The following is a 21,349-nucleotide window of genomic DNA, read 5'->3' on the forward strand; positions in this document are numbered from 1 at the left end:
TTCTCCTGGGGGTCAGTGCCTGGCAGCACAGAAAGTCCCAAATTCTCAGCAGCCAGGGTTCCAACAAGGAATGATGAAAGAACAAATGGTGCCAGCTGGAAACCATTTTCCAAGCTGGAAACCTTCCTGCCTGGCAGCTGCCAGGTCACGGTGTGACACTGCCACTGCAGCACTGGGGACATGAGGACTTCAGCTCCTGGAACCTCAGCTGGCAGGAGTCGCTCACTCAGCCTCTGCCACAGGGTTTAAAGTGCTGTCAAAGAGGTGAACCCCACGTGGCCCCATCTTTGCAGCCCAAATTTTGGCTGAGGAGGCCAGTGGCACCTGGCTGGGATCAGGAATAGTGTGGCCAGCAGGAGCAGGGCAGGGGATTGTCCCCTGTGCTGGGCCCTGGGTTTGGGGCCCTCGCTTCCAAATGACCTTGAGGGGTTGGAGGATGTCCAAAGGGCAATGGAGATGGGGAAGGGGATGGAAAACAAATCCTGGGAGGAGCAGCTGAACTGGGGGGGCTCACTCTGGGGAAAAGGAGGTTCGGGGGGGACCTTGTGGCCCTGCACAGCTCCTGCCAGGATGTCGGGTTGTCGGGCTCTGCTGCCGTGTCCCAAGGGAAAGGAGGAGAGGAAATGGCCTCAAATGGCACCAGGGGAGGCTCAGGTTGGAGATTGAGAAAGAAAAATTCCCTGGCAGAGTGGTCAGGCCTTGGGATGAGCTCCCAGGGAGCTTTGGAGTCACTGGAATTGTCCCAGAGGAGACTGGACATGGCCTTGGGGACAGGGTTGGGGTGATGCTGGTGGGGCTGGGGTGATCCTGGAGGGCTCTTCCCACCCTGATGATTCCATGATGCTGTGATCCCCTAATTCTGCCCACTCAGATTTGCAGGTGCTGCCTTGAGGCCTCCAGCCCTTCCTTTCAGCACAGGGAGCAAAGCAGTGAAGGTTTGGGAATGTGATGGTGCTTCTGACGGTGCTGCCATGGCCTGAGAGCAGATTTCCTCCTGTCCAACTGAAAGAGCCTTGGGAAGGCTGAGCTGGAGCAGAGGCTGGGCAGAGCTGCAGAATAAATCAGGGATTTATCCAAGGATCTCCTCCATGGATCCACCTTGGGCAGCACCAGAGCCCAGCCAGGGCTGCACCCAAATGACCCAAAATGGTCCCAAAATGCACGAGCGCTCCCGGGGCTCTCCCTGGGATCAGTTCTGCTCCATTGGCACCTTGGAGTTCATTGTCCCATTCCAGCTCCAGCCCATCAGTCCCACCCTGCTTGTTTTTCTCTCTCCAGCCCACGCTGTTTGTGCTCCTGGGCTGAGGTTTGGATCATTTGTCCTTGGTGCCCAGCTGGAGCAGGAATTGTTTTGTCTCTGCTCTGTGCACAGAGCTCAGCATCCCATCATGTGAAGCCCAGACCCACACACTAAAGCAGCACGGAATCTGAAAAATAAAGCTCAAACCTGAGGCATCAAAACCTTCCCCAGGCTGAGGCTGCTCAGGAGTGGTGATCCAAAGGTGTGGCAAGATGCTGTGCCAGGAGTTGGGGTAAAACAACTCCAACACCCCTAAATTTGCAAAGCTGTCAGTGAATGGCTGCTTTTGGGCTTGGAAACCAACCCCGAGCTGAAACCAGCCTGACTCATCAATCCCAAAGTTCAAGTTGCTGGTAGAAACTGGAACTAGGGAGGATTTGACAGGCAGAGCACCTGATAAATGACCCAGCAAGGGTAAAGCACTGATGACTTATCTCGAGCTGCTGAGCTGACACAGCTGGCACAGCTGACTGACACTTTATCCCATAAAAACCCAATCCCACTTTTTAACTGGAGGGTCTCCCATCAGAATTTTTCTTTGGGAGTGTCTGAAGATTCCTCCCTGGAATGGGGATACCCCTTGAGGTCACTCCTTGAGGCTGAGTGAGATTTGCCTCCTTTCCTTGCTCTGGGTGAGTAACATCAAACTCTACTTAATAATTATTTTTCCTAATTTTAATATAATTGCTTTGAAATAGTGAACTCTACCTGCAGTTTTATCTACCTGTGCTGCATGGTAAATAACCCTGATTAAGGTGTTTTATTATAAATATCATAATAAATTATTTATATATATAAATATCAATCCTGTATCTTTAATCCTGTGGGACAAAGCTGCAGAAATGATATTAATTACAGCTCTGTAAGGTTTTAGACACAACTTCTGCAGACTCTGCTGTGTTTTTCAGGGCATTCATTCCTTTCCTGGGGTACCAGAGGGTGTCTCAGGAAATCCTGGGATCTGAACTGAGCTTTGGAATGTGAGGGACAAGGATGGGATGGGAGGAGGCACTCGGGATCCCAGACCTGACACGGGGAGCCTGGATTATTTCTTAGTCCTGTGTGAGGTGTCCTCGTTCCTCTTCACCCTTCCCAGAGTCACGTTTCTGCCCCATGGGATGATTCCAGCAATTCCATCCTTTTTTACCCCTGAAAACCACCCTGGATGGCCACCACACACTCAAAAGTCATTTTTAAGGCCCCACAAGGTGTTTTGCATTTCCTTTTCTCACCTCCCCAAATGTGGACAGCCCATGATGAGTACAAACCTGGGACAAGCGAGCTTTGGACCAGATCCCATTGTCCTCCACACCCAAATCTCCCAATTTTTTCTCCTCCCAGCTCAACCCCATCCAACTCTTCCTCCTTTCCTTCTCCCTCAACTCGAGCCCACGAGACATTTCCAACATTAGCAATGGTTCAGTGCATAATGGTTTTCAAAGCCTCGCAGTATCTCCTCTAAATGAGAAAAATAAATATCTGGGGAGCTCTTGCACATGTCAACAGTGAAGCAATTTGTGTAGGCAGCTCTGGAAACAGTGACAGAGTGAGGAGCTGTGCATAGCTTGGTAATAATATCATCACTGTCTAGACAACTCCACAATTAACAGCCAGACAGACCCAGGCCTTCTTTAAGGAGCCTCCAACAATAAAAAATATTCCTCCACAGGGAAGAAAGCCACAGCTCTCTCTCCCTGCTACCTTGCACAGGCACATTGGAATTAATTCTGCTTAAGAGGCTTTCTAAGAGGAGCTGCTTTTCTCAAGTGTTTGCAGAAAAATTGCCTTTGGTGAGGATCTTCCTGTTAAAACATCTGGTTTAATATTGTCTGAAATGGTCATTCTGGGCTGCTTCTCTTCTTTTATTCACTTCAAAAATGTTACTTTTAAAGCTGTAGCAATATTGGGGAAAACTCTAGATGAATAAAGGGTTTCTGCACAAAACTTCCAAGGAGATTCATAATCCCAAATTTTCATAGGCCCAAGGCTGCTCTCACTTCCTGATTTTTGTCTGATCCCCAACCACAGCCACGTTCCACAGGGATAAACCCAGGGCAAAGGGAGAGTGCTGCCCTCAGACTTTACTCTTTAATATACAACAACTTTATTCATTATTCTATGTCCTGTAGATTTTTTCCTGGAAGGCTGCAGGTAGGAATGGCAGTAGATCCTTCTTATCCAAAAAACTGCCTACAGAAAGAGGGAAAAAACTCTCCAAATTCCCAGTTTTCCAATGGAAGTCAAGGTTTATCCCTTCTGTCCTGACTCAGCCTCACCAAGGGTCACATCCAGGGAGTGACAGTGGAATAAGATGACTTTTAAGGTCCTTTCCATGACAAAACATTCCATGAGTTTCTGCCTTTTGTAGGAACCCAGTTCTGGCTTCAGGCACCACGAGGGTTTGGGAATGGGCACCATGGAAAATTCGTGCCTTGGAAAAGAAAACCTCCCAAATCCTTTCCAGTGAGGACGTTTCCCATTCGGAGCTGATGTTGGTGGCATCAGCAGCACCTCCAGGGCAGGGATGGGAAGTGATGTCAGCTCAGGAATGTTTTCCCTCAGGGCTTGGGGAGTTATCCCATGCCTGCCTTCCCACCCCAGGTCAGCTGAGCTGTGTGAGGAAACACATCCCGAGGTGCCTTTTCCCCCTGGGAGCTTGCAGGATGATTGTGGGGTTGGCTTTTCGTCCTTCCCTGCCTTGAGGAGCAGCCCCAAAGCTGTGAGTGCTGCCACCATGACTCAGCTGCTGCTGCTCTGAGCTCAGCTGGAGCCTCCTCGGCTGCTTTTCCAGTGAGGAATTTGAGCAACACCCCAAAGATGTGGGAAGGTCATCAGAACGTGACAGGGGGGTAGAATAAAGACATTTTTGTCCATGCTTCCCACACTGACATAAAAGACGAGCAGGGTGATGTGGTTCAAAACCAGGAGTTGTCTCTGCAGATTTTGGAAGAAGAGGAAACCAAATCCCACTTTTTTTTTTTCTTTTTTTTTTTTTTTAAACCATCAGCAAAACCTCTTTGTTCTTAGCACTGGCAACATCTCCAAGGAATACAGGGCTGGGAAAATGTGTCTTTTCCTTGGACATCTGCAACATCCATGGGAATGTTCCACTCCTGAAATCAGGAGGGTCAAGAGTTGAGCTGAGCATGTCAAAGTTTGTTCATGACCAGGACCAAACCCATTCCAGAGAAACTCCCACCCCGAGTTCTGGGGATGACAGGAACGTTTTGTGGCGATGTCTCTCCACACCCAGAGCTAAGGAAAGAATCTCTGGTCAATATTGCAAAGGCTCAGGCTGGGGAGGGGATGGGGCTCAGCAGCACTGGCTGTGCTCCAGCCTGGAGCCAAGTTCAGATGTGGACAACAGAGCGTGGTGCAATAAAAACCTGCTCCTTCCCACTGCCCCTGCTTTCACAGGATCGTGGAATCATCAGGGTGGGAAGAGCCCCTCAGGATCACCCAGTGCCACCCCAGCCCCACCAGCATCACCCCAACCCTGTCCCCAAGGCCACATCCAGACTCCTCTGGGACAATTCCAGTGACTCCAAACCTCCCTGGGCAGCTCATCCCAAGGCCTGACCACTCTGCCAGGGAAATTTTCTTTCCCAGTCTCCAACCTGAGCCTCCCCTGGTGCCACTTGAGGCCATTTCCTCTCCTCCTTTCCCTTGGGACATGGCAGCAGAGCCCGACCCCCCACTGCCCCTCCTGTCAGGAGCTGTGCAGAGCCACGAGGTCCCCCCTGAGCTTTAATTTAGGCTTTAATATTTGCACCAACTCTGACAGTCCTTGATTTCCCTGCTCCTCATTTTACTCAGCAATGTCAGCCTGCAAACTGCAAGGCAGGAATTACACAGCAACCAGCTCCTGTCCTATTAAAAAGCTCATTTTCCTGATGGATTTGGATGGTGGTGGCTCCAGTTCTGCTCCCCATGTATGAGCAGGTTCTTTCCTGGGTGATCTTCAACAAATCAGTTCAGGATTCACTCTGGAAATCAATTCTGTGGCAGATTTGATTGTTCCTGTGCTCAGTGTTTAGGAAATGAAGCAATTCCTGGTCAGGCATCAGGAAGAAGGCAACCTGTGCTCCTGATTTTCCCAAGGAACCGCATGTGAAGCTTTCTCACGGAGAAGAGTTCTCCTTTACCTCAAGAAGTGCAAAAACCTTAGAACTCCATTTTCCCTGGTGTCCCTGAGATGTTCCTTGGGATGTGGGCTAAGCCAGAGTGAATTCCAAGCCCAGCTGACCTCATTCCAGGTTTGTACAGAGCGTGGAAGTGGGAGAAGAAGGCAGTGGGATGAGCTGTGTGTCTGGGGCAGCAGGTGAGACCATCCCGCTGTGCCAGAGCTGCCTTTGGATGCTGGAGCAGGCCGGGAATGCTTTCCCTGATGTCTTGGCCACTGATCTGAAATCTCTCCTAAGGGAAGTGCTCGAGTCTGGAAAATTATTGTGCTGCTTCACAGACATACTTGGGAAATCAGAACATCCTCACAGAGGACATGAGTTCATCCCTACCCTCAGACTTTTCCCCCCGGAACATTTGGGGAGCAGTTTGGACAATGCAGGAGCCTCTGAGGAGACCAAAAGGAGGCAGAGAACTCCACCAAATTGTGGTCCTATTCCAATCCACCTATTGGCCTGAAGAGAAAAAAAAAAAAAAAAAAAAGGAAGGAGTAGCTGAGTTTGAAGCCTTTTCCCCACTCCTGGGTAGGGAGCAGCCAGATTTTGGGGAATGCTTGAATTCCTCAGCGTCTGCTCCTCTGGGACATCAGGTTGGGAATAGGGAGGGGAGCAATGAAGCAACTCCCAGGCCAAATTTCCAAACAATCAAAGCACAGAGACGTCCTTGAAAAGCTCCTCTTTAAAGAGGTATTGGAAACTTGTCCATGGAAGCAAAGGCTGGAAAACTCTTTACCAATTCAAACCCCCTCGTGTTCCTTTATAGGGGTTTCCTATCAAATCCCGGCTGCTGAAGGCAGCAGATTCCAGCAAAACTCCTTTCACCAATGGATACAATTCATTCTATTTAAAAAAAAAAGGAGCAATCCTGGCTGTCCTGGCTGTGTAGGTGGGTGAGAAAATGTGAACAGCTGCTCTTGCTGCAGGAGCAGCCTGCCAAAAATCCTTGTGCTGTGAACAACTGTGCTAAATTTGGTTCCCTGCTTTGGATTACTCAGTAGCCAGGCGCTCTCCCTGCTCTCATCCCAAACACAAGCCCCTCTCTGTCACAGGCAGATGATTCCAGAGGCTGTCATCAGGCACCTGGGAACGGCAGAGCTTCCCACAAAATCCAGCTCTGACAGATGAGGAGGAAAAAACTCATTTTTGGCAAGTGAGGAGGGAGATGCTCCTGGGGACAGCTGAGCCTCAGGGAACTGGCCCTGGTGTCCAGCAAGGAGAGGCAGGGATGACACATTCCATGCTCCAGAGCCTGGAGTGCCAGGAGAGAGAGGTTGGGATGATACATGCAGGGGGATGCAGAGACACCCCCCTCATGCTCCTTGTGTCCCTCTGTGATGGATGGTCCATGTCCAAATGGGATGGAGAATGTCCAGGGCAGGGAATGGAGCTGGGAAGGGCTGGAGAGTTCCTGAGGGAGCTGGGAAGGGGCTGGAGAGTTCCTGAGGGAGCTGGGAAGGGGCTGAGCCTGGAGAAAAGGAGGCTCAGGGGGGACCTTGTGTCTCTGCACAGCTCCTGACAGGAGGGCCAGGGAAAGGAGGAGAAGGAATGGCTTCAAATTGCACCAGGGGAGGCTCAGGTTGGAGATTGGGAAAGAAAATTTCCCTGGCAGAGTGGTCAGGCCTTGGGATGAGCTGCCCAGGGAGGTTTGGAGTCACTGGAATTGTCCCAGAGGAGTCTGGATGTGGCCTTGGGGACAGGGTTTGGGGTGATGCTGGTGGGGCTGGGGTGGCTCTGGGTGATCCTGAGGGGCTCTTCCCACCTTGGTGATTCCATGACTATGGAATGCACCCCTTGGGGCTGAACAGATCTCCATGAGAAGAGTCTGGTGGAGTTAAAGGACATCTGTCCCTTATCCCCACGGAAAGGTGGAAGTCGCTCTCCCTGTCATTGCCCAGAGCATTTCCCCTTCTCTGCTGCCCAGTGAGCCCAGTGTGAAACCAGGGTTTCCACCACAGCCATCCCCAAACCCCTGCAGCACAGCCAGCCTGGAACGGGGGTGTCTGCAGAGCTCCTGGGGTGCTGTGCCAGAAAATCCTCACGGAATCATGGAATCCCCAAAGCTGGAAGAGCCCTTCAGGATCATCCAGTCCCACCACCAGCCCAGCACCACCCTCATCACCCTAAGCCACGTCCCCATCTCTGCCATCACCCTCAGCAATCCCAGACTCTGAAGGCATTGTGAACCTCCTGTGAGCCACAACTTTTTCCCATTTTTGAGAAAAACGACTCCACGAGCAATCGATGCTCTTATGATTCACATCTCTATCCTGTTATTTTCCTTCATCCTGCAATTTTCTGGATGAAATGCTCGGCTCTCAATTAACTGGAGATTTAACGAGGAGGCCAAGCGGTGATGGCGAGGCACAAAACCAACATCAGGAATGTGCAGGGTTAGTGGCTCAGTGAAGACCCTTTAATTAAGATGAGGTCATTCCAGCCTCCCTCCCCTCTCTGAGGAAATGATGGATGTTCCATCCTGATGTGGTATTGGGATCACATCAGCTGCCTGCGGAGCAGCAGGGAAATTGTGGCTTTGGTGTGTCAGGTACCTAATGAAGATGAAATTCTGAGAGCATGTGGGAATCTGTGGTATTGATGATTCCAGGATTGTAGAAAGTCTCTGTCTGTCAGCCCCCTGCCAAAGCAGAAGCCATAATTGGTCTGTGCAGGTTTCCAGGTTGTTTATTCTGTTGATCTCTCACATGTTCTGCTGCCCTGCCCAGCTCTGTCCTGCAGGGCAGCGTGTGGGGCTCTGCCCTCAGTGGGATGTGACAAACATTCAATACCAGAAACTCCCTGGGCTGCATTTACAATAACGTGCCAATATCTGTCACCTACGTTGGACAGTGTGTCCCCAGCCTGAACCAACAGAAAAATGCCAACACCACAGTGAGACATGGAGGGCACGAAGAAGGAGAAAAAGGACAAGGCACACCCAATTTCCTCCAGCTTGTCCCCTTTGAACCCCTCATCTAGAATCCTAAAATTTTACTTTTGCACCCGTGCCACACTTAATTATTACTTATATCAAACACTCAGAGCTGGTAATTCATGCTGTAGGATTGAAAACTCTTTTCCATGGACAGAGATCACAGCCAGTGTCTCTGGGGGCTCTGTCCAGGGGGTTCCTGACCCCTGCCAGGGTCCCAGGGCAGCCAGAGGGAAGCTCTGGATTCCCACAGGAGCAGATCTTTCTGCAGGCTTTGCTCAGCCTTTCCTACAAAATCCCAGCAAAACCTCCAGGCTTCAAACTCCTCCAGAGGAGCAGGAGCTGCTCAGTGTCCATCCTTTCCAGCTTGAGGGATGATTTTCTCCCAGTCCTTTGGTCTGCACACCTCTAAAGGCTTTGGTCTTATTAACTCATCACCCTGTCAAGATCCTGTGAGAAATCATGTTCCCATTATCCATCCAAAATGGATTAGAGGGAGGATGAAAAGGGCTTGCAAAGGTAAAGCCAGATCTAAGTTTAGTTTCCTAAATGTCAGCACCAGGCAGCTTCTGGCTTCTGTCATGATGCTGAAGAAAAATGTTACTCCCATGGTTTAATTCATTAAAACTATTTATTGTCCACGAGACAGGAATTGTCTTGCTTGGTCTTGAAGTGATCCTTAACCCCAGAGGGAAGAGGAATTAAAGGAATGAAGAATTAAAAGGAAATACATCTTTTTTATTAGTCAAAAAATGTGTTGGAAAAAATGCATCTCTGGGCGCTTTCATTGCTTGTGCAGGATAAGAAATATTTAGGAATGAAGGAAGGGATTAAAAAACTTAAAAAAAAAAAAAAAAGGGGGGAAAAAATTTCAAGAAAAATCAAATTTTTGCTCCAGCACAAAAATCCTCCCTTGAAAATGTGTTTGCACCTCAGCAAGCCTTTTATGGGATCTTGGATGCTCGGGGATGTTTGTGTAATTGCTTCTTGTAAATGAGCTTCTCCTCTGCAACACTTTACAGGAAAGCACTTTCCTTCGCCATCTGTTATCCAGTTGTTTTAACTGGCTTTCCAGTTATTTGGAGCAGTCATTTACAAGAACCTTTTTAACCTCCAGAAAATGAAATCATTGAGGCCTCACTCAACTCCCCGTGCCTAAAAACTGAGGGGCTGAGGGTTAAAATTCCTGAGAGAGGAGCAGGAATGTGGAAATTAGTGGTGGGCAACCTAAAATTGCTGATTTTTTTTTTTTTTTAAAGTTCTGAGTGGATTTGTTTATCTGGAGAAAGTAGTTTGGGGGATCTGGGGATGATTTTTCACCTCCAGGTCACTTTTGGGATTTGTGCCATTATCAGGCCAGGGGCTGGTCAGTGGAAATGAACTTTGGGACTAGAAATGGCTTTGTTAAACAGAAAAATCGTGGAATTATGGAATAGTTTGGGCTGGAAGGGACCTCAAAGCTCACCCCTGCCATGAGCGGGGACTCCTTCCACTGTCCCAGGCTGCTTCAGCCTGACCTTGGACACTTCCAGGGCAGATTTTCTTTTCCAGCCCCTCCCCACCCTTCCAGGGAACAATTCAGTCCCAAAATCCCATCTAACCCTGCCCTCTTTCTCTTTGAAATCATTCTTCCTCATCCTGCCACTCTTCACCCATAAAAAAATGTCATTTTTCCTTCTTTTTAGAACCCCTTTAATCACAGCTCCTGGGGTCCTTCCCTTCTCCAGGTGAACACTCCCAGCTCTCCCAGCCTGTCAGATATTCCCAGCTTTTCCAGAAGGACAATTCAGTGGAAGTTCAGCTTCTGGAGCTTGGGAGGAGAAGGTTTCAGGTGTCCCTCACCTGCTGGGTCACCTGCAGGCTTTTCCCATGGAAGATGTCTTTGGGATCACACAGAGACCTCAGATAAAATCGATTTAAGAGGGTAAGAAAAGTTTGAGAATGAAGGAAGGGATTAAAAAGCTAAAAAAGAATGAGAGCTGGAAGAGAATTATTTTCCTCCACCCCCTTTTTCCGTTCTCTCCACAACACAAAACTCAGCTCCTTTTCCTGCATGTCGGGGACATTTGTGGCACAAACCTCCTCAGAGGTGGCAGCTCTGGCTGTGACACGGGCAAACATCCACCAAGCTCCTCCTGAGGTGCCAAAAACGGGAACCTGGGCATCTGGAAAGCGACAGCCACACGGGAAGATCCAGGATTTTGCCAGGTGCAGATGTTGGTGCTGCAGGAAAAGCCTGACCCTGCTCCGAGGTGCCGGAGCTGCCACACCTCTGTTTTCCTGGGAAATTGTGCTGGGCACAGAGCCCCTGGCGTGGTGTCAGGAGAGATCCTGCTGCTTTCCCACTGGGAAATGAGGGAGCTGCAGCTGGGAATGCTGTGGCTGCAGTGGCAGGGTCAAGGTGTGGCTCCCTGGTGTCCCAAGTCTCCTCTCCCAGCCTCCCTTGGCACCCCGAGGTGTATAAATCCTCCTGTGCACCCCCAAAGGTGCCCCCCTGCTTTCCCCGTTATCCCATGGGATGGAGATGGGTCCTGTCAGCCCTGCCTGGTTCCCATGTCCCAGCAGGGAGGTTCCAAAGGGAATTTAGGTTGGCTTTTAGGGAAAGGTCCTTCCCCAGAGGCTGGCCAGGGAATGGGCACGGCCCCGAGGCTGCCAGAGCTGCAGGAGCCTTTGGGCAGCGCTGCCAGGGATGCCCAGGGTGGGGTTGGTGGGGTCTGGGTTTGGATAATCCTTGAGGGTCCCTTCAAACTCAGGATATTCCAAGATTTCAGGGTGCAGTGGTTTAGGATCACCAGTTCTGGATTTCCCAGGATTTCTCGTTTTTCACATGGGTGTTCACAGAGGTGTGTCAGCTTTCTCTTTGCATCACTTCCATGAGTGCCTTGTGTGGAATTTTATCTTCCTTTTTGCCAAGGTCAGGATTAAATGTGTGAGAGGGGATTTCTTGTTGGGACTCAGGTGTTTATCAGTTCTTGTCTCTGTCACAGCCTCACAAACCCTGAGTTCTGCAGCACTTCACTCCAACAAACTCAAAATGGAGCCCATCTCTCTCTCTGCAAGGCCTTTTAAGGATCAACTGTCCAGTTAAGAAATGGCACCTCAATTATTTTCACTTTTAACCCAATACCCAACCACCCGTGCCCGCAATGGGACTTTTTTATCCAATGGCACAAAACCACCCAAACCCCTGGAGAAGGAGGTGAAGGAGAAGGAGCAGCCTCCACCCTAAAACCTCCATCTTGCTTTATATCTATTCCTGCATTCTAAACCCTTCAACTCTGAGTTTCCACCCTGTGCTATCACACACTTCCATTCCAACTCCGCACCTGTAATCTCAGTTTTATTATTGAATTTTGGAAGCTTCTCCACGGCCTCAGGTCAGTGCAGTGTTCTCCTGGGGGTCAGTGCCTGGCAGCACAGAAAGTCTGAAATTCTCAATAACCAGGGTTCCAACACCTCCCATATAAAAATACCAGACTGGGGGAGCAGAGGGAGCCAAGCTTCTCCTGCCCTGCTGGAAGTGCAGTGGCATAGGTAAGTGGGAATATTTATATTTGGATTTGTGCTGGAGAAGGAAAAAAATAGGCCAGTGGGAAGGAGAGACAGAAATCCTGGAATTAACAGGAATTAACAGGTGGCAAGAGGGAAAAATCAATATGAGGACAGTGCTAGAAAACAGGAGACTAAAAAGGGAAAATGGATTTAATAAGAAATTAAATATGGTGCCTATCTGAGTCCTGGGAGGGGGGCCTGGGTCAGTAATTCATGGAGCAGGTTTCCTTCCAGCTGGAAAAACAGATTCCTTCCTTTTTAAATGGAGGAACAGCTTCAAAAACATGGATGGGAGTTACAGGCCAGATCCAAAATGTTCACAAATTACAACTTGTTCTGTGGGATGTGGGGAGGCTCAGCCACAGAGACCTCCAGGCTGGTGCTGTGGGAGCTCTCCAGGGCTGGCAGCCACCAGCACTTCCCTGGAAAACACAGAATCCAGGTGGGAAGAGCCCCTCAGGATCACCCAGTGCCACCCCAGCCCCACCAACATCACCCCAACCCTGTCCCCAAGGCCACATCCAGACTCCTCGGGGACAATTCCAGTGACTCCAAAGCTCCCTGGGAGCTCATCCCAAGGCCTGACCACTCTGTGAGGGACAGAAATGTTCCAAAGCTCTACAGAAACCCCAACAGCGACTCTCAGGTGTTCCTGTCTCCCAGAGATCCAGAGGACAGCCAGGAAAAGATCCACCAGAGGAATCTGGGTGACCATTTTTTGTTCAGTTTCACAGGAGCTGTTTTAAAAACCTGAGCCTCCCCTGGTGCCACCTGAGGCCATTTCCTCTCCTCCTGTCCCTGCCCCTCCTGGCAGGAGCTGTGCAGAGCAATGAGGGACCCTGAGCCTCCTTTGCTCCAGGCTGAGCACCAGAGACTTTGACTTGTCCAACCTGCCCTGAAGGTGGAGTTTAGGAAGTGCTGGATCTTCTCAGAATCCCAGAATCAAGCTGGGAAAACCCTTCAGGATCACCCAGCCCCACCAGCATCACCCCAACCCTGTCCCCAAGGCCACATCCAGACTCCTCGGGGACAATTCCAGTGACTCCAAACCTCCCTGGGAGCTCATCCCAAGGCCTGGCCACTCTGCCAGGGAAATTTTCTTTCCCAGTCTCCAACCTGAGCCTCCCCTGGTGCCATTTGAGGCCATTTCCTCTCATTTTTTATGTGCCCCCCCTGAACCTCCTCTTCTCCCCCAAACAGCCCCAAATCCCTCAGCTGCTCCTCCCAGGATGTATTTTCCTGTCCCTGGACAATCCCAGCCATCCTCAGGATGAGGAGACATCTCCCCAGTTGTGTTTCACTTCAGCCAGAGTATCAAATAAAAAAAAAAAAATAAATCAGTTTTTCTAAATGCTCTGAGTTTTCTGAGTATTTATAAAGACAAATTTTGAATGTAAAAGAAACATTGGGCTTTTTCATGATTATATTTACCCTCCTCTCCAAACCTTTATCAGATTATTTTGAGCTTTACAATCAATGACAAATCACACAAGGAAAATGGGGTGTCCCAGTGCCATCATTGGGTGTCCTTACAGAGTCCCCAGAGGATGGATTCCCCATTTCTACAGCAAATCCAACACTTTTTAGGGAACTTCCAGACACCTGGAGTCCATGGAAGGCTGATTATTGACGTCAGTGCTGCAGGAGTTTCACTCAGGAACTCTGTCAGACACTGGGAAATATTTTCTAATTGCATTTTCTTGTTAAACACAACCAAATTTCCTCTGTCTGTTCCCCTGGATCCTTCAGGATCCCCTTCCCTCCTTCCCGTGCCGCTGAGTCAGCACTTTCCAGGGGCCTTTTTGGAGGAGTTATGGAGATTTATTTTCCGATGGAAATCCATAATTTGGGAAGAGCAGATGGTTCTGATTCCAGCTGGAGCCTGCACTTGATTCTGATGGAAACAGAGCAGCTTTGGGCTCAAAACTCCTAGAATTTGGCAAGTAGGAAATATTCCAAAGCCATTCCAGCTCTCCCAGGAGAGAGTGGGATGCTGGGTGTTGGTTCCAATAGGAACAGGCTGGAAAGAAACAGGATATTATGGAAAACAAGACATCCCTGTAATCCTTCAAATTCAATCCTTCAAATTCAAATTCCTTCAACGAGGGGAAAAAAAAGTTGGAGTGGCAAATGGAAAGAACTGAGGAGAGAAAGCATCAAAAATCCAGAAGGGATAAAAAATATGAAGAAGAGGGAGAAGTTCAGGAGAGGAAACCAATCCAGGATTTTTAAAGGAAAAGAAAGTGCACAGAGGTGAGTGACCAGTGCAGGGGGTTGGAACTTTAAGGTCCTTTCCAACCCCAGCCATTTTGGGATTTCTAAGAATTAAAAGAAATTTTCCATCATTCTGTGAGGGGAACAATAGAAGAGGAAAGGACTCTGGGAATTTCTCGTTTCTTTACAGGTGTCCAGACCTCTGTGCTTTACTTGAACATCCCAACAGCAAAGAAATCATGGGAAAGTGATTTTATTTAAATAAAAATTGTTCTTGGATCAGTTTTACCTTGAGACCAAAACCATCAAAGAAACACCTTCCACTTATTTCCTATTTTGCGCCGTTGGCTTTTGTTCATATTTTGTTGAGTCCAACCTCCTCAAAGAAGTCCCTGGTGGTTTTTCCGTGCCCACAGCAGATCCTGGTGATGTTGAAGGTCGGATGACGTGAGCTGGTGCCCGGCTCTGGTTCCTTTTCTCACGGGCATTAATGGGAAGTTGTGATTTAAGACGGAGCTTCTCAAACTCCCTGGGCTTTTCTCATGAATTTCACGGCCTGGTGGCCCTGTGAGGACTTCTACAACAGATTCTTCTCTGTAATGCCCTCATGAGACAAAAATAAAATCTTCAGTTCCTTAATTTGACTTGAAAAGCAGCTCAGCCACAGCACATCTCCAGCAGCAGCCGTGCTTCTGCATTCTGGGAAAACCTTCCCAAATTAGATGAAAAAATTGATGAAGCAGAAGTAAATTGTGAGAACTTCATGGCAGAGCCTCTGCTGGGCTCTTCCACCAAAAAAAATCCAGCTGCCCACAAGCAACGTGAGTTTTATTCTTAATAATTGCTTGAAATAGGCACGAAGTCATACAATTTCTTTTAAAATTTCTTATATTTAATTATAAAATATAATTATATGAATTATATAATATTAATTCACAAAGTCATAGAATTTCTTTTAAAATGTCTTATATTTAATTATAAAATATAATTATATGAGTTATATCATATTAATATATTATATACAATATAATATAACTAAATATTGTATTTATTATATATTTAAAATAACATATAATTACATATTAATTGATTATAAAATTAATTATAAAATTTATTTTCCCCTTTGGAGCATTAAAAATTACTCTTTGTCCTGATTCCTATGGAAATTTTGGCAAGGATTGGAGCAATCCTGTGGCTGATCATCCTCTGCTGTTGTTTCACCCATCTCCAGCGTGGCACTGAACCTTTCTTTCAGCTCCTTTCTTGCTGCAGCTTCAGGAGACCAAATCCACGTGGAGGTGAAATCTGAATGATCTTCATAATTCCCTCAAAATTTCAAGTTTTTGCCAGGTCATCCCTCAGCCATAAAGTTTTGGGAATCCCCCTCAATTAATTTGGTATTTTTATGTCTGAGGAAAGAGGAGGGTGGTGGCTGGGTTCTGTATATTGGGATGAGATTGGGGAGCAGGAATGAGGAGCAAAGATTTATCACAAGGCAGAAACAACTCCAACAGCAGGTGTGGAAAGGGTAGGGAGAAATTATCCCAAATCCCTGGGGCTGGCAAAGCCCTCCCAGCCCAGGGAGTCCCAGCTGTGCCCCATGCCCACCTTGTCCCCAGCCCAGAGCACTCAGTGCCACCTCCAGGGGACACCTGCAGGGATGGGCACTGCAAAGCTCCCTGGGCAGCCCCTGCCAGGGCCTGAGCACCCTTTCCATGGGGAAATTGCTGCTGCTGTCCCAGCTGAGCCTGCCCTGGCCCAGCCTGAGGCCGTTCCCTCTCCTCCTCTCCCTGTTCCTGGAGCAGAGCCCGACCCCCCGGCTGTCCCCTCCTGGCAGGAGCTGTGAGAGCCACAAGGTCCCCCTGAGCCTCCTTTGCTCCAGCTCAGCCCCTTCCCAGCTCCCTCAGGAACTCTCCAGCCCCTTCCCAGCTCCCTCAGGAACTCTCCAGCCCCTTCCCAGCTCCCTCAGGAACTCTCCAGCCCCTTCCCAGCTCCCTCAGGAACTCTCCAGCCCCTTCCCAGCTCCCTCAGGAACTCTCCAGCCCCTTCCCAGCTCCCTCAGGAACTCTCCATTCCCTTCCCAGCTCCCTCAGGAACTCTCCATTCCCTTCCCAGCTCCCTCAGGAATTCTCCAGCCCCTTCCCAGCTCCGTTCCCTGCCCTGGACACGCTCCAGCCCCTCCAGGTCTCTCCTGCAGGACCAGAACTGGGCACAGCCCTCGAGGGACAATCCCTGCCCTCACTTCTCACAGACCTCACTTCATTTCTGGGTTCTCTCTGGGTTTCCTGAGTCCAAAATCCTTCCCAGGATGCACAAATCCAGCGGTGGTTTCACTCTGGGACAGCTGCCAGGCCTGTGGGACAAGTGGTCACTGTCCCTGTCCCCTCCATCCCCAGCACAACCCCTGCCTTCCACAAAACCCTTTCCTCCTGCTGAGCTGTTCCAACCAAACCTTGGGATAACGTGTCAGGACTCGACTCCAAAAACATTCCACAGGTATTCTGGGAATCCTGACAGCTCTGTCAGCTCAGGGGCTGAGAGCTGCTGGCTCTGGCCTCACTTGAGCACCCAAAGTTGTGGAATATTGGGATTATGTTTTATTGCAGGCTCTTTGCTTATTCCCTCTGGGAATGGTTTTGTTGTGCCCCTGCCAGGCTGTGTGGGCAGAGGTCCTGCCCAGGTTGTCACATTCCTGCTCCTTGCAGCGGCATCCCGGGAAAAGATGACTTTCCTGACAGGAGGAGGATGAGTAACCAGCAGTGGCAGCATCTCCGAGCAGCTGTGCCATGGATTTTTGCCCTGGGATTTGTGGAATCTGGCAGAACACCGAGCCAAGCTCTCAGCACAGCTGTCCCTGCCACTTCCCTAAATTCGTGCTCCTAATGAATCAGCTGGGAGTGAACACAGAGAGATTTTCCCTCATTTCCACACATTTTCCTTCGTTCCTGGTCTGAGTTTGGGACAGAGTGGAGCAGATCCATGGAATCACCGATTCATAGAAAACAAAAAGCTGTTTTCCAGCAATATAAAGGCACCAGAATTATCCAAGGAAGGGAATTCCTTGTGTTTGGTGGTGAGGGGCAATCCTGAGTGAGCAGAGCTTCCACACCACCCCTCTTCCTGCTCACTTGTGTGGAGCTGGAGTTTCAAAACAGGAATGAGGAGCAAAGATTTATCACAAAGCAGAAACAACTCCAACATCAGGTGTGGAAAGGGTAGGGAGAAATTATCCTAAAATCCCTGGGGATCCCAGGATCCCCAGTTTCAAAACTCCAGCAAGATCCAGGATTATCAGAAGAGTGATCCAGGGATTTTTCTCATGGCCTGGCAAACAAAGAAGTTCATCAAGGCATTTTCCACCCTCTTCTTTTTTTTTTTTTTTTTGCTTCTATCACTGTAAATTTAATATTTATTCACCCAAAGGCCCACCAGGCCCCTCAGCCCTTCATTTCCCAGGGATAAAAAAGGGAATTTCTGCAAGAAGTCAGTTTGTCACTTGAACATTTACGACGACTCTTGTCCTGCTGCTCATCCCAGTGTAAATGCAGGCCTGGTTTAACTGGGAGATTGTGGACTCCAGGGAATTTTTCAGCAGCACCACATTTTAGGGAAATGTCTTTGCCTCATTCCTCTAAAATTTCCGGGATGAAAATACCCAGAGAGGGAAAAGGGACACAAAACTTCCCAGCCATGTTGTCACCTCCTGCACTTCACCTGTGATGCTCTGGGACATTCTCTGCCATGGATGGGCCTGAGGATTATTTCAGGTCAGATTTTACTTCATGCACAAATTTCTTCTTGGGGTTTCTTGCCTTCTCTTTTAGGGCTTCACCATATCCAGCCAGAACTACTTTTTTTTTTTTTCCCTAGTTTGGAAAAATTATGGCACTGGGAAAATGGGTGAGTTGGACACAGCTTCAGCTGCCCACCCCTCCTGCCACTCCCCTCACACCTCAGTTCTTTCCACGTCTCAAACACAGACACTTTTCCCAGCTGTGCAGCGAAGACTGTGGGATTTGCTGCAGAAAACCAAGGGATGAGGTATTTTTGGGATCACTCTGCAATTCCCAGTGTCTGCAGAGGCTGGTGATGCCTCAGGTTTTACTTTTCTATTTTTCAGATTCAGTGCTTGTGGGTCTCAGATTCAGTCAAAGAGAGAAATGAAGAGTTTATAGTCAGGCAGAAGCTTGGGAGAGAGCTGGAAAATAATGTAAATAATTCTTTATCTCTCTTGTTGTTCACATTGTTTATAGTTAAGTTCTATCACTGTGTGTCAAGCACTCTGCACCAATGCTGTGGGTTGTTTTCACTTCAGGACCAATGGAGTTGGTCCTCATGGAGCTATGTATAAAAGAGCAGAGTATTTTGAATAAATCAGAGTTTTACTCTCAGCAGCATCTGGTCAGATTCTTCTCATTCCCATCCTGCCTCGACAGCAATGTGTTCTGCTTTAGTGTGTGAGTCTGGACTTTGTATTATGGGATGCTGAGCTCTGTGCACAGAGCAGAGACAAAACAATTCCTGCTCCAGCTGGGCACCAAGGACAAATGATCCAAACCTCAGCCCAGGAGCACAAACAGCGTGGGCTGGAGAGAGAAAAACAAGCAGGGTGGGACTGATGGGCTGGAGCTGGAATGGGACAATGAACTCCAAGGTGCCAATGGAGCAGAACTGATCCCAGGGAGAGCCCCGGGAGCGCTCGTGCATTTTGGGGCCATTTTGGGTCATTTGGGTGCAGCCCTGGCTGGGCTCTGGTGCTGCCCAAGGTGGATCCATGAGGAGATCCTTGAATAAATCCCTGCTTTATTCTGTAGCTCTGCCCAGCCCTGCTCCAGCTCAGTCTTCCCAAGGTCTCACTGGTGGCTGGAATTGATTCTCTCTGATCCATTTGCTCCATTTTGTGCTGCTGAAATGACCCGTGAAATGTGGGGTTAAATGTTGGTTCAGAGTCCCTGGCCAGGAGGGCACGGCTGAGGTGATTTATCCCAAATCCCAGGGCCAGCAGGGAGAGGAGCTGGGCTCCCATCACCAAACCCTGCCCCGAATGCCCCATGGGTGTCTGCCCGTGGGTTTTGAGGGCTGGGAGGTTCAAAAAGCAGCTTTTGGAACCACCCCACCTCACTTTTATCTGCACCATCCACCCATAAAAGGGGTCCTCAGCTGTTGGTTCTTGGGTTTGTTTTTGATTTTTAAAAGAAATTTTATTTTATTTTATTTTATTTTATTATTTTATTTTTTTATTTTATTTTATTGTATTTTTCATTATTTTCTTTTTATTTTTTATTATTATTTTTTATTTTACTTTATTTTATTTTATTTTAATTTAATTATATTTTATTTTATTTTACTTTAATTTATATTATTTTACTTTACCTTATTTTATTTTATTTTATTTTTTGTTGAGGTTGAGATTGAAGGTATTTGAGATGGTATATTCTGTTTAGATTTAGACATTTATTTTCTTTATTTATGTTATAGTTTCATAAGTAGTGAGGTTTGTATGTTTTATTAATAAGGTATAAAATGGTTAATTATTTTTAATAAGGTTTTTTAAGGTTAAATTATTTAATTAAGAAATTATATTTAAATTCTTTCTAAGTTAGTAATTAATTATTTTAAGTTTGTAATGTGCATTATTCTTGTTTAATTATAAAATATTACTTAAATGTACTATTAAGAAGGAAGAAAAAGGTAAAGAAGAAGGATTAGTTATGGTTTTAAATTTTTTATTTTGGTTTTATATATATTATTATATTTTAAATTTTTTTATTTTGTGATACTATATATTTTTCATTAATTATATATTTATCATTTTAGCATTATTAATTAATTTTGGAAGTTTTTTTAACAGTATTAGGTTAAAGGTAATGTTTTTTGGTGGGGGCTAATATTTAGGACTCCAACCCCCAACCAGCAGGGCCCTTTCCTGCTTCCCCACTGGAATATTTGAGGATTCCCACCCCAAGAACAACTTGGAGAAGCACCTGGAGATCCCTGCCTGGACCTGTCCCCCTGGAGATCCGACAGCAGCGCTTTGCTCTGGCCAGGCCACACTTGTTGCCCTGATTTTTAAAAGTGTTAAGTTTTCTTTTAGAGCTCTTTTGAAAGTTTGAAACTTCTCATAAAGCGTCTTCAACCTTCTGATGATGTTTGCATATTTCTACTGGAGCTCTCACGCACTGTTCATGGAAATAATGAGTGTTTTGTGTTCTTTGTGGGAGCAGAGAATTGATGGATTTTGGTTTGAGCAGTGTGGTTGGAGAGGTGGCAGTTCCACTTTCCAATCCACTGGCACTTTTGGAATTTTATATATTGCAAGGTCAGACATAAAATTGACTCTTTTTGTCTCTTGAGCTCACCAAGTTCCGTGCGCTCATTTTGTGTCCAATAGCAACAACCTCTGAAGGTTCCTCTCCCTCTGTTCCATTTGTCCAGAGCAGCCTGGATGTGATCCTAAAGCTGAAGGAACCTTTTCCAAACTTTTCCATGTCTTTGAGGGTTCTTTTTTTACAACAGAGTGACCAAGCCAACAAGGGCTTTGTGCACAGGTCTCTGAGGTCTCCAAGGTCTCTGAGGTCTCTGAGGTCTCTGAGGTCTCCAAGGTCTCCAAGATCTCAGAGGTCTCCAAGGTTTCTGAGGTCTCCTTGAGGTCTCCATGGTCTCTGAGGTCTCTGAGCTCTCCGAGGTCTCTGAGGGCTCCAAGGTCTCCAAGGTCTCTGAGGTCTCTGAGGTCTCCAGGGTCTCTGAGGTCTCCGAGGTCTCAGGGGTCTCAGAGGTCTCAGAGGTCTCTGAGGTCTCCAAGGTCTCTGAGGTCTCTGAGGTCTCAGAGGTCTCAGAGGTCTCAGAGGTCTCAGAGGTTTCCAATGTCTCTGAGGTCTCCGAGGTCTCAGAGGTCTCAGAGGTCTCCAAGGTCTCTGAGGTCTCTGAGGTCTCCAAGGTCTCCAAGGTCTTCAAGGTCTGTGAGGTCTCCAGGGTCTCTGAGGTCTCCGAGGTCTCTGAGGTCTCAGAGGTCTCCGAGGTCTCAGAGGTCTCAGAGGTCTCTGAGGTCTCAGAGGTCTCTAAGGTCTCTGAGGTCTCCAAGATCTCCAAGGTCTCCATGAGGTCTCACCATTGGTGAGGCCACATCTCAGTTCGGGACCCCCCACATCAAGAAAGGACATTGAAGTTCTGGAG

The sequence above is a fragment of the Lonchura striata genome, chromosome 1, assembly GCF_050655825.1.
Source record: "Lonchura striata isolate lonStrDom1 chromosome 1, ASM5065582v1, whole genome shotgun sequence".
NCBI lineage: Eukaryota > Metazoa > Chordata > Aves > Passeriformes > Estrildidae > Lonchura > Lonchura striata.